Source organism: Molossus molossus, unplaced genomic scaffold (genome assembly GCF_014108415.1).
Source record: "Molossus molossus isolate mMolMol1 unplaced genomic scaffold, mMolMol1.p scaffold_m16_p_19, whole genome shotgun sequence".
In the NCBI taxonomy this organism is placed as follows: Eukaryota; Metazoa; Chordata; class Mammalia; order Chiroptera; family Molossidae; genus Molossus; species Molossus molossus.
This window is the reverse complement of record NW_023425354.1, coordinates 40,382,330-40,396,306: the sequence shown is the minus strand read 5'-3', so window position 1 is coordinate 40,396,306 and position 13,977 is coordinate 40,382,330. Positions and strand designations below refer to the sequence as shown.

General features: G+C 36.5%; 1 protein-coding gene and 1 non-coding gene across 2 annotated transcripts in view; both read left to right on the top strand.

Moving 5' to 3' along the window:
* The window catches only part of SSH2 (slingshot protein phosphatase 2), a 298,822-nt gene that overhangs the window by 19,886 nt on the left and 264,959 nt on the right, over positions 1-13,977 (top strand). The gene's annotated exons all lie outside the window — the stretch shown is intronic.
* LOC118635170 lies at positions 10,909-11,015 on the top strand. Its single transcript, XR_004960503.1, has one exon. It is a non-coding gene; the product is annotated as a small nucleolar RNA U13 (small nucleolar RNA).

Below are 13,977 nucleotides of genomic sequence, written 5' to 3'. Positions count from 1 at the left end.
ATAAAAAGTTTGTATAGTTTGACTTCTAAAGCATAGTTATTATAGGTGATATATTTTAGTCTTTAATGAATTATGTCAGATATGTATTATTATTCTCTGATGGGTTGCTTTATGAGTAGTTTTACACCCTGGATTGAAATGGATATAACCCTCTTTGAATGGTAATGAAGTAATGTGTGATGAAGTGTATTTGAAGATAGTGAAAACTGTAGTTTGTGGTTGTCTACAGTGCCATTAAAGCTATAAAAGTTCTTTTTAGGTAAAGATGCAGTGAACTTTAGCACTGAGTGTGTGAGTCTGAATTTAATGCTCAGTAGGCACAAATGAGTGATATTTTAAACAATTTAGTCCTTCATTTTTATTATTTATCCAAAGAATTGACAAGGAATAGTCTTTTGGCAATTGAGATATGTGTCATTTCTTGAAAATGTTTCTAATGAAAGTCTACATTATTTAGCTATCCTAAATGACAGCCTTTTAAATTGTCCCACAGCATCATCTTTCACCTGTATCATCTGAAGTTTTTGTGAAATTCTGGCTTAATAGCTTTGTATATCAGAATCTTAAACCTCTCACCAGGAATGTACAGTAGTGGTGCAAGGTTACCTTGCTAAGACTACCAAATCACAACCTCAATTTCTCATTTGTACAATTTGGGATACGATGATTTTTATATTTCCTTGCTACTTGTATGTAAGAAATCCAGGAGGTTTCTTGGGCCTTTAATTATTATTGAAATCTTGGGGTTTATTCATAAATACTGCTTTCTAGGGTTTCACAGAATTTCAGAACTTGAAAACTGACTATTCTAACTCTTCATTTTACTGTTAAATAGTTTCCAGAGTTTGACTTCAGGAATAAAAAATAATACATTTGTTAGGTAGTTTCAGGAAAGTTTTTGCTATAGTAAAAACTTCATAGTACATCTTTAGTGGGAATTGATTGGAGGTTGCCTACGGTGCTAGGCATTAAAGTGGACACCTGGGTTCTAGGCTAGATATACATTGAGGTATAATATAGAAAGTCATACATTTAAATGTGGCAGTGGGATCAGGCAGGTGACCAAAATTAGTGAAACTGGCCAAATGAGGCCTCTGATAAGTTCCAAACTATAAATTCTATCATCAGGGGCTGCCAGTTGTGACTAAGTGAGGGTGTAGACCCAATGTTGCCAGAAAAGGCTTCTATTTCAAAAAACACTAGTAATGCAGATTGTTATGTGAAATCTCCTGACTTTTAAATATTGGCAACTGAATTGGCTGGGAATGATTTTGAGCTACACCAGCCGGACAATAATGACAATTTTTTTTAAAAAAGACCTAAATTGGAATAATATATCTGCCATACTAGTTGCACAATCTCTATGCATATTAATTATTCTATAAAATGGGGTTAATAGTTCAGCTGGTGTGGCTCAGTGGTTGAATGTTGACCCATGCACCAAAAGGTCGCCAGTTTGATTCCTGGTCAGGACACATGCCCAGGTTGTGGGCCCAATCCCCAGTGGGGGGCATGTAGGAGGTCACCAGTCAATGTTCTCTTGCATCGATGTTTTTATCTTTCTCTCCCTGTCACTTCCTCTCACTCTAAAATCAATAAAGAAAAATAAAATAAATAAATAAATAAATAAATAAATAAATAAATAAATAAATAAATGGGGTTAATAGTTTAACCTACCTTGCAGAGTCTTTATGAGGACCAAATGAAGTCCCACCTTAGTGGTTCTAAAGTTAGCATATAAGACAAAAATCAGAGTCAGAATTGTCCTTGAAAAAAATCCCTTAAGTTACCCGTAAAGAACAATATGTATAGTTTTGGGCATACAACTCTGTATCTGAGACTGTCTGAGATTTGTTGCATGGAATGGTAGGTAAAATCATATGCACTATAACACAACTTACATTTTTGTTCATATTTATTTATTGTTTTCTGAGCAAGTACTGTTACATTAGTGCATATTAAATGTACATTAGATGCAATAGAGCCTTGCCTTCAGAAAATGGTAGCTGCTGTTATTGTAGGTACAGCATATGATGTTTGAGGATGAAGAAACTGAGGTTGTCAGGGTTCATCTTGGCTCCTGATGTGCAACATAGACCAATGATATTTATTTTTCTGCCACACCAGCCAAAATTTATAATAGATGAGTGTTGCCAAGGGAATAATGTCACTATTTTAGGAATTAGGAAAGATTATCAATTGTATTTCAAAGGAAAAACTCTTAACATAACTGCCTCAAAATTATAGGCCAAAATTAACATGATCCCCCAAAATAATACACTAATTGTTTATTGTTTAAATTGTGAAGTATATCATTTACACAAAGAATATTTTGACTTTTTAATGGAAAGATTTTGCTTTCTTTCAAATTTATGATGTAAAGGTTTTCTTTTTTATTTAAATTTTTTTTTTGAGGGAGAGGGAGAGAGAGATAGAAACATCAATGAGAAAGAACATCAATTGGCCGCCTCCTACATACCCCCCTAATGGGGATCAGGCCCACAACCTGGGCATATGCCCTGACCGGGAAATGAACTGGCAATATCTTGGTGCATGGGTTGGCAATCAACCACTGAGCCACACCGGCTGGGCTATGTTATAAAGGTTTTCAAAGGACAAAGTGATATTAAAGGGAATGCAAGATGTCAGAAAGCCTTAATGGTAAGATTCATCTGGGAGTCATCTATCAAGGATGTTAACCATATTCAACTAAAGCTGCACTGAGCCATAAATAGTTACTGGTGATCTGTTTTACAGTGTTGACACATATGTCTAATAAGATCTTATACCACTGACAAAAAGTACTTATGACAAATACAGTAATAGGATAATCTTTGTACACTTACTCTGTAAATAACATGCATTTATAGCTTAAAATACTTTGAGACTTCAGTTGCTTGGGTCAGGTTATATTGCTCAAATATAAAGAATCAAGCATGTATAGAATAAGGCATAAATATAGCTTAAGAAATTGCCATATTGGAAGGCATAGCGTGCCCCTCCCCCCTTTTCTTAAAGGAAGTATTTATTTTTCAGATTACAATGGACAGGGGCATAACCTCTGAAAGTTTCCTTGATGATTCAAAATTTTAAAGTAAAAATAACAGTGATAGACAATAAAACTCTAAGAGCAATAATATGCTGTTGTTCAAGTGCTGTCATGTATTTTCTACTGAAAGTAAAGTTGTCTAAACTTGCACCTTATCACTTGTTGCTTGGTTTAGGATTGTCTTGTTTTTAAACAAGGAGGAAAATCTTGTTTGAAGGTGACTCATAGTGATGTAGTATATTAGTAACGGGGTGGTGCTCAATGTGAGCATGGTAATAACAGATACTGGCAATTTTCCCATAAAATTTAATTCATCTTGGGAATTCTTAGGAATCTGTGTTTACAAGTACCTGGTTCCAGGAAGTCTTAATAGTAACAATGGTTAAATATCACTGCTATATGACCTGAGAATTTAAGGTGCGGCACTTATGAATTAAAATTAGCTTATATTTTAAGGCTAAGTATCTAATAGTCTGTCTTATCTGTGATTCTTTTTCTATTCTTGTCTTTTGAAATCCATTTATCTATGAATGGACAATTTATCCACTTTAAAGTTAATTAAATTCAGCTACTGAATCCTATTTCTTTTTTTTTTTTAAATCTTGCTGTGGTGCCCGGCCGGTGTGGCTCAGTGGTTGAGCATTGACCCATGCACCAAGAGGTTGCTGGTTCGATTCCTGGTCAGGGCACATGCCCAGGTTGTGGGCCCAATCCCCAGTGGGGGGCATGCAGGAGATGGCCAATTGATGTTCTCTCTGATGGATGTTTCTATCTCTCTCTCCATCTCCCTTCCTCTGTCTCTAAAAATAAATAAAGAAAAAAATTTAATATTAATCTTATTGTGGTTATGGAACTAGGTCTAATGGCAACTTGATTTTGGTATCGTTATAGCCTTACAAATATTGCCGTGATACCTGGAAATACGGTTTGCTATAGTAAAAGGAGGACAGGTATGGATAACTGGAAAGATACATAGGCATTTAGTCTCCTACTTAGAGATTTAGAGATTTTTATAATTTCCTATAAGAAAAATTGTATAGAAACTTCAACTCAAGCCCTTTTTACAATAAGAAAGATTACCTTTTTTTTTTTTTTGAAAGAGCAGCATTTAAAAAAAAATGTTTATTGATTTTAGAGAGAGAGGAGGGAGAGAGAAAAACATCAATGAGAGGGAACGCCAATTGGCCACCTTCTGCATGCCCCCCACTGGGGATTGGGCCCATAACCTGGGCATGCGCCCTGACTGGGAATCGAACCAGTTACCTCTTGGTGCATGGGTTGATGCTCAACCACTGAGCCACACCAGCTGGGTGAAAGATTATCATTTTTGATACTAAATCTAAAGCTAAGAAAGATTTAGAAAAACTGTTAATGAAAAACTTAGGGAAAGGACTGATGCATTTTGACTGATTAACAGTCTTATCTTGAAGAGAATTAGTGCTTTTAAAAGTAAGAAAATGTGTAGGGCCAGATGTTGATGAAGAGTGGCCTATTTGGCTCTGGATCTTAGTTTTTTCTTTCTTTATTTGGAAGACTTCAGTTAGTTAAGGAGTTCCAGGATATAGGGTAATAAGACTAGTTTTTGTAACAAACGTAACAGAGCTTATATATTTGAAAGACTGTTGGCAAGTTCCTAAGAAAAGTAGACAGTGTACTTGTGCAAATGATGCAACATTAACTTAGAGTCTTTGGAGCTCCTTTTTGGCATTGCCTTCATTTCTTTTAAATATCTACAATTCTTCCTTTGAAGGTGAATTTGATTTTTGGAAATAGCCAAGAATAATTTGTATCCCTATCCGATGAAAATTAAACAACCCAAAACATCTTGTCTTTTATATTTAAGGATCTAAGGGTTATAGAAATGTTTAAAATAATCAGTTCCCATCCTCAAAGCTGTTGGACAGTGGTTGGTACATAACCATGGGGTAGATGGCACATCAAAATACTGTCTCAGGGCCCTGGCCAGCTAGGCTCAGTGGTTAAAGCCAAAGACTAAAGGGTGGCGGGTTCGATTCCCAGTCGGGCACATAACTGGTTGTAGGTTCCATTCCCAACCCTAGGGTTGTACGGGAGGCAACTAATCAGTGTCTTTCTCTCACATTGATGTTTCTTTCTCCCTCCCTCTCCCTCCCTCCCTTACATTATACCTAAAAATCAATGGAAAAATATCCTCAGGTGAGGATTAACAACAACAAAATACTGTCTTAGGGATTTGGCAGAGAGATGCACAACAAGAAAGGGGGCTCTAAGCCATGGAGCCATAGTTCCAAAATTAATAATTTCAGTAAAAGAAATAAAGAAAAGGAAAATAGGCTTGTCTTGTGAATTACGAAATATCCAACTAGATATTCCAAAAATGTTTCAAGTCATGGGATATTATAGAACCTCTCAAAGTGATTATTTGAAGAGAACATTTATTTTATTTTTTATTTTTATTCTTTTTTTTGTCCTCACCCAAGGACACCCTTGCATTCATCCTCAGAGCAGGAAGGAGAGAGAGAGGAAGAGAGAGAAACATTGATGTGAGAGAAACACATCAACTGGCCACCGCCCACAAGACCTCAACTGGGCCGAGGACAAACCACAACCAAGGCACCTGCCTAGCGGGAACCGAACCTAGGTCTCTCTGGACTGCAGGCCGATGCTCCAACTGCTGAGCCAAACTGGCCAGGGCTTATTTTTTATTTTTATTTTTTAAAATACATATTTGTTGTGTTGGCTACATAAAGAAACTCATTAGTTTATTACTTTATAGGCTTAAATTGAATTCTTTATTTTTACCTTGAGAGATATTCTCAAAAAAATATTCACCATGTAAAATTAACATAGAATTTGCCCATTGTTTTCTACCTTTCCTAGATGCCTCTACTGCTTACTATTTTGTTTGTTTGTTTGTTTGTTTGTTTTTTATCCTTACCCGAAGATATTTTTCCATTTTTTGTACAGATAGAATGGGAGGGAGAGAAAGGAAGGGAGAGAGAGTGAGAAACATCGACGTGAAGGGACACATCGAGTGGCTGCCACCCACACGACCAACCAGGGCCGGGGACAAACTGCAACCGAAGTACGTGCCCTTAGCGGGAACCGAACCCGGGTCTCTCCGGACCGCAGGTTGACACTCTAACCGCTGAGCCAAACTGGCCAGGGCTGCTTACTATTTTTTTAATTTCGAGGATAAATAAGATAGTCTCCTTTCACAGCAAATATGAGGGGGAGAAAGGGAGAAAGAGGTAATAAAACTGAAGAATATTTTAAGCTAATCTATCTCAGAGACAGAGTAGTTAAAATTAGATGCTTTCCCCCTCAAAGATGTTAAATGATAGGAAAAAACCTTGAGATAAAAAGAATAAATTACTGAGATTGTTTTTAGTGGAACAGGAAGTGGATAATAGATAAGGTTATCTTATAATTTATTATCCAAATCAGGATAATAATGAGAATGAGAAAGGGGGTGCTAGTAATGATTTCACTTGCAACAAATGTTAACTAGTATGTGCAAACCAAGGATAAGTGACTACCCTAGTGATAGAACTCAAATTTATCTTGATATTTATTGGGTGAGTTTTAACTGAGGGAGAAAATATTTTATTTGGAATTTGTCCTTGTTATATTCGTTTGAAACCACCATACATAAGTTAGTTATTTCTTCCTTTATCTTCTCAAATTTTATACATTTACATATCTTTATAACACTATATTGATGTTACTTGTTTAAGGGTCAGACTCCTCCACTAGACTGAGGTCAGGAATTTTCCTTGTTCAGTATTGTAACCTCCTTAGTGTCCAGAATATAATAAATTTATGTCAATGAAGGGCTATTAATCTCATTTAATTATAGACTTCCTCATTACTAAAATAAGACAATTCTGGGGCTAACAATTTTACCTAAGCATATTGGATGAATTGCTTGTATTTTATAGTATTAAATAGGTTGAAGAATGAATATTTACATTTATAGGCTGTGTTTTACATTTGTTAAATATAAAATTAAAGGATAGGAATGAAATAACATATAATTAAATTCATGAAAAAGACCATTTGAAATTAACCAGAAATACATTGGATGAGAGTGGGGTTGAACTGACTTTATGGACAGAAGAATAGAATAAAGTCATGAAAGTATGACCATTTGTAGAAATACACATAATTTGATTTGACTGGAGTGGAGAATGTTTGTGAGAATAGCGCATAGAAGGAGATGAGACTTAAGAGGCCAGATCATGAAGAACCTTATAGGATACGTTAGGAGGTTGAATTTTATCCTGAAAACTGTGAGGAAATATTGAAGAAATTTTAAGCAGGGGAGTGATATGATTATATTTTGCACTTTAGAAAGATAGCCATCTGAAAGTGTACTGGAGAAAAGCCAGATATACTTAGTTACTAAATTAGTGAGCAAGGGAAGGATAGTAATTGAAAAGGATGAGTCTAGAGTTTGGTTTCATTGTTTCAGGTTTGGGCATCTGGGTGAAGAGTAGTGCTATTCACTGAGCTAGAAGGTACAGGGGCCAGGTGGTAGGGTGGGAAGTGAGCATCTTGAGTTTGAAGTATATATAAAACAACCAAGGGAATGTCCCAAGTTAGAGAGTAAATGATTGTCACCATTTATTAAGCTTTTGCTTAAATGTGTAAATATGTTGTAGTAAATACTTTTATGTACATCATGTCGTTTAGTACTTATGAATTTATTGTTCTCATTTTATAAATTAGGAAGTCAAGATCCAAAGTTACACGGTGTCAGTCAGTAAAAGTTACTCTAAAGGTGCGTTGAGCCCTGGCCGGTTTAGCTCAGAGGTTAGAGCATCGACCTGCGGTCTGGAGAGACCAGGATTCGGTTCCCTCTAAGGGCACGTACCTGGGTTGCAGTTTGTCCCCAGCCCTGGTTGGTCGTGCGGGTGGCAGCCACTCGATGTGTCCCTTCACATCGATGTTTCTCTCTCTCTCTCTTCCTCTCTCTCCCTCCTGCTCTATCTGAACAAAAAATGGAAAAATGTCCTCGAGTGAGGATAAAAAATTTTTTTATAAATAAATAAATAAATAAAAAGGTGCCTTGAAACCATGAGGATACGAATGAGATCACTTATGGTGAACGTATATGGTGCGGGTGGCAGCCACTCGATGCGTCTCTTTCACATCGATGTCTCTCTCTCTCTCTCTCTTCCTCTCTCTCCCTCCCACTCTATCTGAACAAAAAGTGGAAGAATGTCCTCGGGTGAGGATAAAAAAAAAGAGTGATGTTACCCAAAATATGTTCCTTAATTACTTTGTTATAAAAGATAGTTCTATAAAAGGGAGGGAAAGGTTCTAGAGTCAAGTAAGTTTGGGAAACTGGAAATCCATCCTGTGGAGTCACAATGCACATCAGTGTTGATGTGAGAAATCTGAGAAGTCCTGAAGTAAAGAAAACTGTTTAACTTTTAATAGCACATTTCTCAAATCTATTTGATCGTGAACCCTCCTCCCCTTTTTTTGCATACATTTCATTGACATCCCAGGACTGAAGAATCCAAGTGAGTGTGGCACCACAGACTCTAAGCAAAGAGGGGGTTTTCAAGAAGGAAGTTGGATCAGATGTTTTGGAGAGGTCAACAGAGGTAAGAGTAGAAAGTCAGTAGACTGGCAGTTGTGAGGGCATTAGTGACCTGTGTGAGAGTAGCTACAGTGGAGTGGTGGTCAAGAGACCATTGTGTTGCAGTAGCTTAGAAGATGAGGAAGAGGATCTAGCAGGTTGAAACTGTTCTTTATAAAACCTTGTCTCTGAAGTAAAGGAGAAGAATGTATCTAGAGGAGAGTGCTGGGATGAAAGAAGGGCTCTTTTTTGTGTTATTTGGAAGAGATTTGAGAATATTTTTCTGCTGAGGGGAAGGAGTCCTTAGCAAGAAGGGGGTCAAGATATGTCGGGGAAAAGAGAAGGATTCACGGAGCAAGATTCTGAGGAAATGGGAGGAGAGAGGTTACAGAGGACAGTTGGAGAGATTAAATTTGGAAGGGTGTGAAGTATTACACTGAGCACAATACAGTGATGCCCTGAGGAGCTTCTTTTCCAAGTAAGACTGTGCTTTTGGCATTTGTGTTTGGGTCTACTTTGTATAGATTAATTACTCATCTTTCTCTTGATTGTCCCTTCTTACTGTCATTGTGTCTTCCTCTAGTAGCTCTTTACTTTTACTGATGTGCTGCTTCATATCTGCTTCCAACTAGAAAACCAAGAGACCAAGCTTTTCAGAGTTGAATAGGAAGTAAGACTAAATAAACTAATGGTCTAAAATGTGCCAGGCTCCCTGTGCCCAAGCTTTGGGACCCATCTTTTCTGTACTTAGAATTGTTTTTTATTTAGGTGAGATGGTAGGAGGGAGTTGCTTTGGAATGTCTACATTTTCCAGACAAATAGCAATACCACATAAGGAACATCCAGAAGTTGTTGTTATTGTTTTTAAATCTCTATATATTTATTATTGAAAATGTCTACTATTGCCCAGCCGGTGTGGCTCAGTGGTTGAGCATTAATCCATGGATCAAGAAGTTGCCGATTTGATTCCCTGTCAGGGCACATGCCCAGGTTGCGGGCTCCTGGTCAATGTGTCTTTCTCATTGATGTTTCTCTCTCTCTCTCTCCCCCTCTCCCTTCCTCTCTCCCTAAAAATCAATAAAAATTATATTTTAAAAAAAGAAGAAGAAAATGTCTCCTATTTTATTTCTCTACTTTTTAAAATATTAAATGCCATTTCTTCATTAGAAAAAGTTTCTTGATGATAGATATCTTCAAGCTGTGTACTTGTGTACTGTTCGTACAAATTTCTTCAGTTTAAAGGTGGTTTTTAACTAGAATGTAGAAAAGTAATGGGATGGACAGCACATAAGGTTCTGAATTATAACCATTAAAATGTGCAAGGGTAAATATTCTTCAATTGGTAGTGCCAGGTATTTGTGGTATAGTCTATACTGAGGGCTTTTGACTAAGTGAGTCACTATATAATGATGCAGTTCTGTCTGTGTTGTTGTTGTTGTTGTTGTTGTTTTTAATGGCTATTTATAGTTCTTTCATCTAGTGTTAGATAGCCCTTTTGTTCAAATGAGTTTGGAAATTCTGCAGTTACCTTTAGACTACTTTTTAAAAGTCATAAGTTTAGAGGCTATTTTTTTATTTTTCTATAGCTAGGATATATGTTCAGCATTTTAGAATTTATTTAGAAAAGTAGCTTAAATCTGGTGTGTTTCATCCAGATAGTAGGGTGCAGAGAATTGCTTATATTAAATGTGGTTACTCACCATCTGCACTACATACATGTGGGAACCTACCAGAGCAGATTCATGGGCCTCATCTCTGTCCCACCAAATCTCTCTTGTTGGGTCAGGGACTGTGTGTTGTTAACAAGCTCTTAGGTGATTCTGGGAGGCACTAACTTATTAAAACTGGTACAGGGGATCCAGCCTGTGATTAAGCCTGACCCAGGCTGGTCCTTTGAGTGTAGCAAAAGTATCCATGGTTAGAACCTAAATCAGATGAGAACATATGCAGGTGCTTTTGTAGTGCGATCCTTTAAATTTTTTCAGACATACTTTTTTTTTTTTTTTATCCTCACCCGAGGACATTTTTCCATTTTTTGTACAGATAGAGTGGGAGGGAGAGAGAGGAAGAGACAGAGAGAGAGAAACATCGATGTGAAGGGACACATCGAGTGGCTGCCACTGCACGACCAACCAGGGCCGGGGACAAACTGCAACCGAAGTATGTGCCCTTAGCGGGAACCGAACCCGGGTCTCTCCGGACCGCAGGCTGATGCTCTAACCGCTGAGCCAAACCGGCCAGGGCTATTTTTTAACAGCTTTATTAGAATATGATTTATACTATTCAGTTAACACATTTAAAGTATTCAGTGATCGATCCTTTTGGGTGTTTATGTTCTTGTCTGAGATATTCCTCCCACAAATCTTATTATGACTTTGGCACATTACACATCTCACCAAAAATAAAGAAAATAAAAGTATTGAGTGGTTTTTGGTATATTCATAGGTATGTGTACCTGTCACCACAGTCACTTTTTAACATTTTCATCACCTCAGAGAGAAACTTCATACCTTTTGGTTATCATCACCTTATCCCCCCAAGCCTTAACCACCAATCTACTTTACGCCTCTGTAGATTTCCCTATTTCAGGCTTTGTATGTATGAAATCATGTAGTATGTTGTCTTTTTTTGACTGGCTTCTTTCACTTAGTATAATATTTTTAAGGTTCATCTATATCTAGCGTGTATTAGTACTTCATTCCTTTTTATAACAGAATAATATTCCATTGTATGGATATACCACATTTTGTTTATCCTTTTATCTATTGATGGACATTTAAGTTTTTTTCCATTCTTTTGGCTGTTATGAATAATGCTACTATAAGCATTTATGTTCAAGTTTCTGTGTGAACACATGTTTTTATTTCACTTGGATATATACCTAAGGAGTGGAATTGCTAGGTCATATGGTAAGTCTTTTTAATCATTTGAGGAATTGCCAGTTTTCTAAAGCAGATGCACCACTTTACGTTTCTTATAAAGGAACTTAAATATGAGGGCTTCAGTTACCCCACATCCACATTAGAACTTATCTGACTTTTTGATTCTAGCCATATTTATGAGTGGGAAGTGGTTATCTCATTGTGGCTTTGATTTGCATTTTCCTGATGGGTAATGATGTTGAACATCTTTTCATCTGCTTCTTGGCCATTTGTATATCTTCCTTGGAGAAATGTCTATTCAGATACTTTGCCCATTTTTTAAACTGGATTATTTGTCTTTTATTATTGAATTATAAGAGTTTTTTTATATATTCTAGTTACAAATCTCTTGTCAGATATATGATTTGAAAATATTTTTTCTATTCTGTGGGTTGTCTTCACTTTCTTTAGAGTGTCTTCTGAAACACAAAAGCTTTAAAATTTGATTATGTCCACTTTACCTATTTTTTCTTTTGTTGCTCATGCTTTTAGAATCATATCTAAGAATCCTTTGCCAGACCCTACCTAGTTCTTGAAGATTTACCTCTGTTTTTGTTTAAAAGTTTGATAGTTGTTTTAACTCTTTGATCCATTTTGAATTAATGTTTTTGTTTGTTTGTTTGTTTTTATCCTCACCCGAGGATATTTTCCATTTTTTGTTCAGGTAGAGTGGGAGGGAGAGAGAGAGAGAAACATTGATGTGAAAGGAACACATCGAGTGACTGCCACCCGCACAGCCAACCAGGGCCGAGGACAAACTGCAACCGAGGTACGTGCCCTTAGCGGGAACCGAACCCGGGTCTCTCTGGACCACAGGCCGACGCTCCAACCACTGAGCCAAACCGGCCAGGGCTTGAATTAATGTTTTTATATGGTGTGAGGTAAGGGTCCAACTTCATTTGTTTGCATGTGACTATCCAGTTGTCTCAGTACCATTTGTTCTTTTTAAAGAAACTAGACTTGGTTTTTACATAAAATGTCTTTTATTATTTTAAATTAGGATGGTAAGTTAACCTATGATAGGATATATATGTTATTTCAAGTTCCTTTTTATAGTAACTTTTTCTATTGTTTATGTGATAAAGGTTGCATTAAGACTATAGAAATATAAATCATCAAAATATTTGGTTTGTAAAAATTACTAGGATTTTACTTTACATTCATATGGATCTCACTCAGAAGTTTGCCCATTTTCCAAATTGTCTCTGCTGTGAAACTAAGTCTCATGTATATAACCTCCAACTCTATTTTCTTTTGGATTTTGGTGGGAAGGAATACATGTCTGATTCTCTCCAAAGTCCTTTCCAACATTCTATCAGACCATGAAGACTCCCCAGTATTGAGCTTTATGGATTTAGGCTTTTTCTTGATAGTATCTGTCAGTTTCTATGGTGGGGTCAAGTGCATTCTCTGTCAAAGCACAGTTTCTTTCATTATCTTGACATTATCTTCTGTAAAAATCATTCAAGTTTTGTAATATTATCCTAATTTGTATAAAAGATAAGAAGGGAATGCTTTCTTCACATTAAATTACAAAGCTATGAAAATACTTCTTTCTTTCCTAAATTAATATTTAGTAAAAATTAAAAAAGCATCCCCTAACTTCTAGTGCAGAAAATCATTTAAAAATGGGTCTATTCTCTGTGTTATGATGACCAGAAAGTTTCTTCTCTTTATTATTATTTTTTTTTATTAAAAAAAATTTTTTTTTCTTTATTGATTTTAGAGAAAGTGTAAGGAAGAGGGGGAGAGAGATAGAAACATCAATGAGAGAGAACACTGACTGCTGCCTCCTGCATGCCCCCCCACCCCCGCTGGGGATTTGGCCCACAACCTGGGCATGTGCCCTGACCAGGAATTGAACTAGCGACCTCCTGGTGCATTGGTCAATCCTCAACTACTGAGCCATAGTGGCTGGGCAGTTTCTTCTCTTTATAAAGAAAGAAATAATAACCAATATTTAATGAATACTTACTGTTTGTCAGGCACTGTCCTGAGCTCTTTATATGTATGCTGTGATTCAGTCCTCACAACAGCCTTCTGAGGATAGGTACTGTTATCTTCCTTATTTTGCTGATGAGGAAACTGAGATAGAACAGGATTTTGGGGGTAGAACAGGATTTAAATTTGGGAAGTCTGATTTCAGAGCCTACTGTTTTAACAGTTCATGCTAAGGCCTGCCTTATCCTTTGGGTCTTAAACTCCAGTCTTGAATTCTGTATGTCATTTTTGGTGGATCAAAGAAAGAAGATCTAGGAAATACACCTGAAGTACCCTGAGTTTTGTTGTTATTGTATTGGTTTCTACCAAAGCTCAAGATTACTCTCCATTAATGCTTATTAAACAATTCCATAAAGATAATAATATCCAAAAGCACAAAAATCTTTATGTGTACTTCAAGAATTTTTTATATTATTAAATGTATTCTATGGTAATTG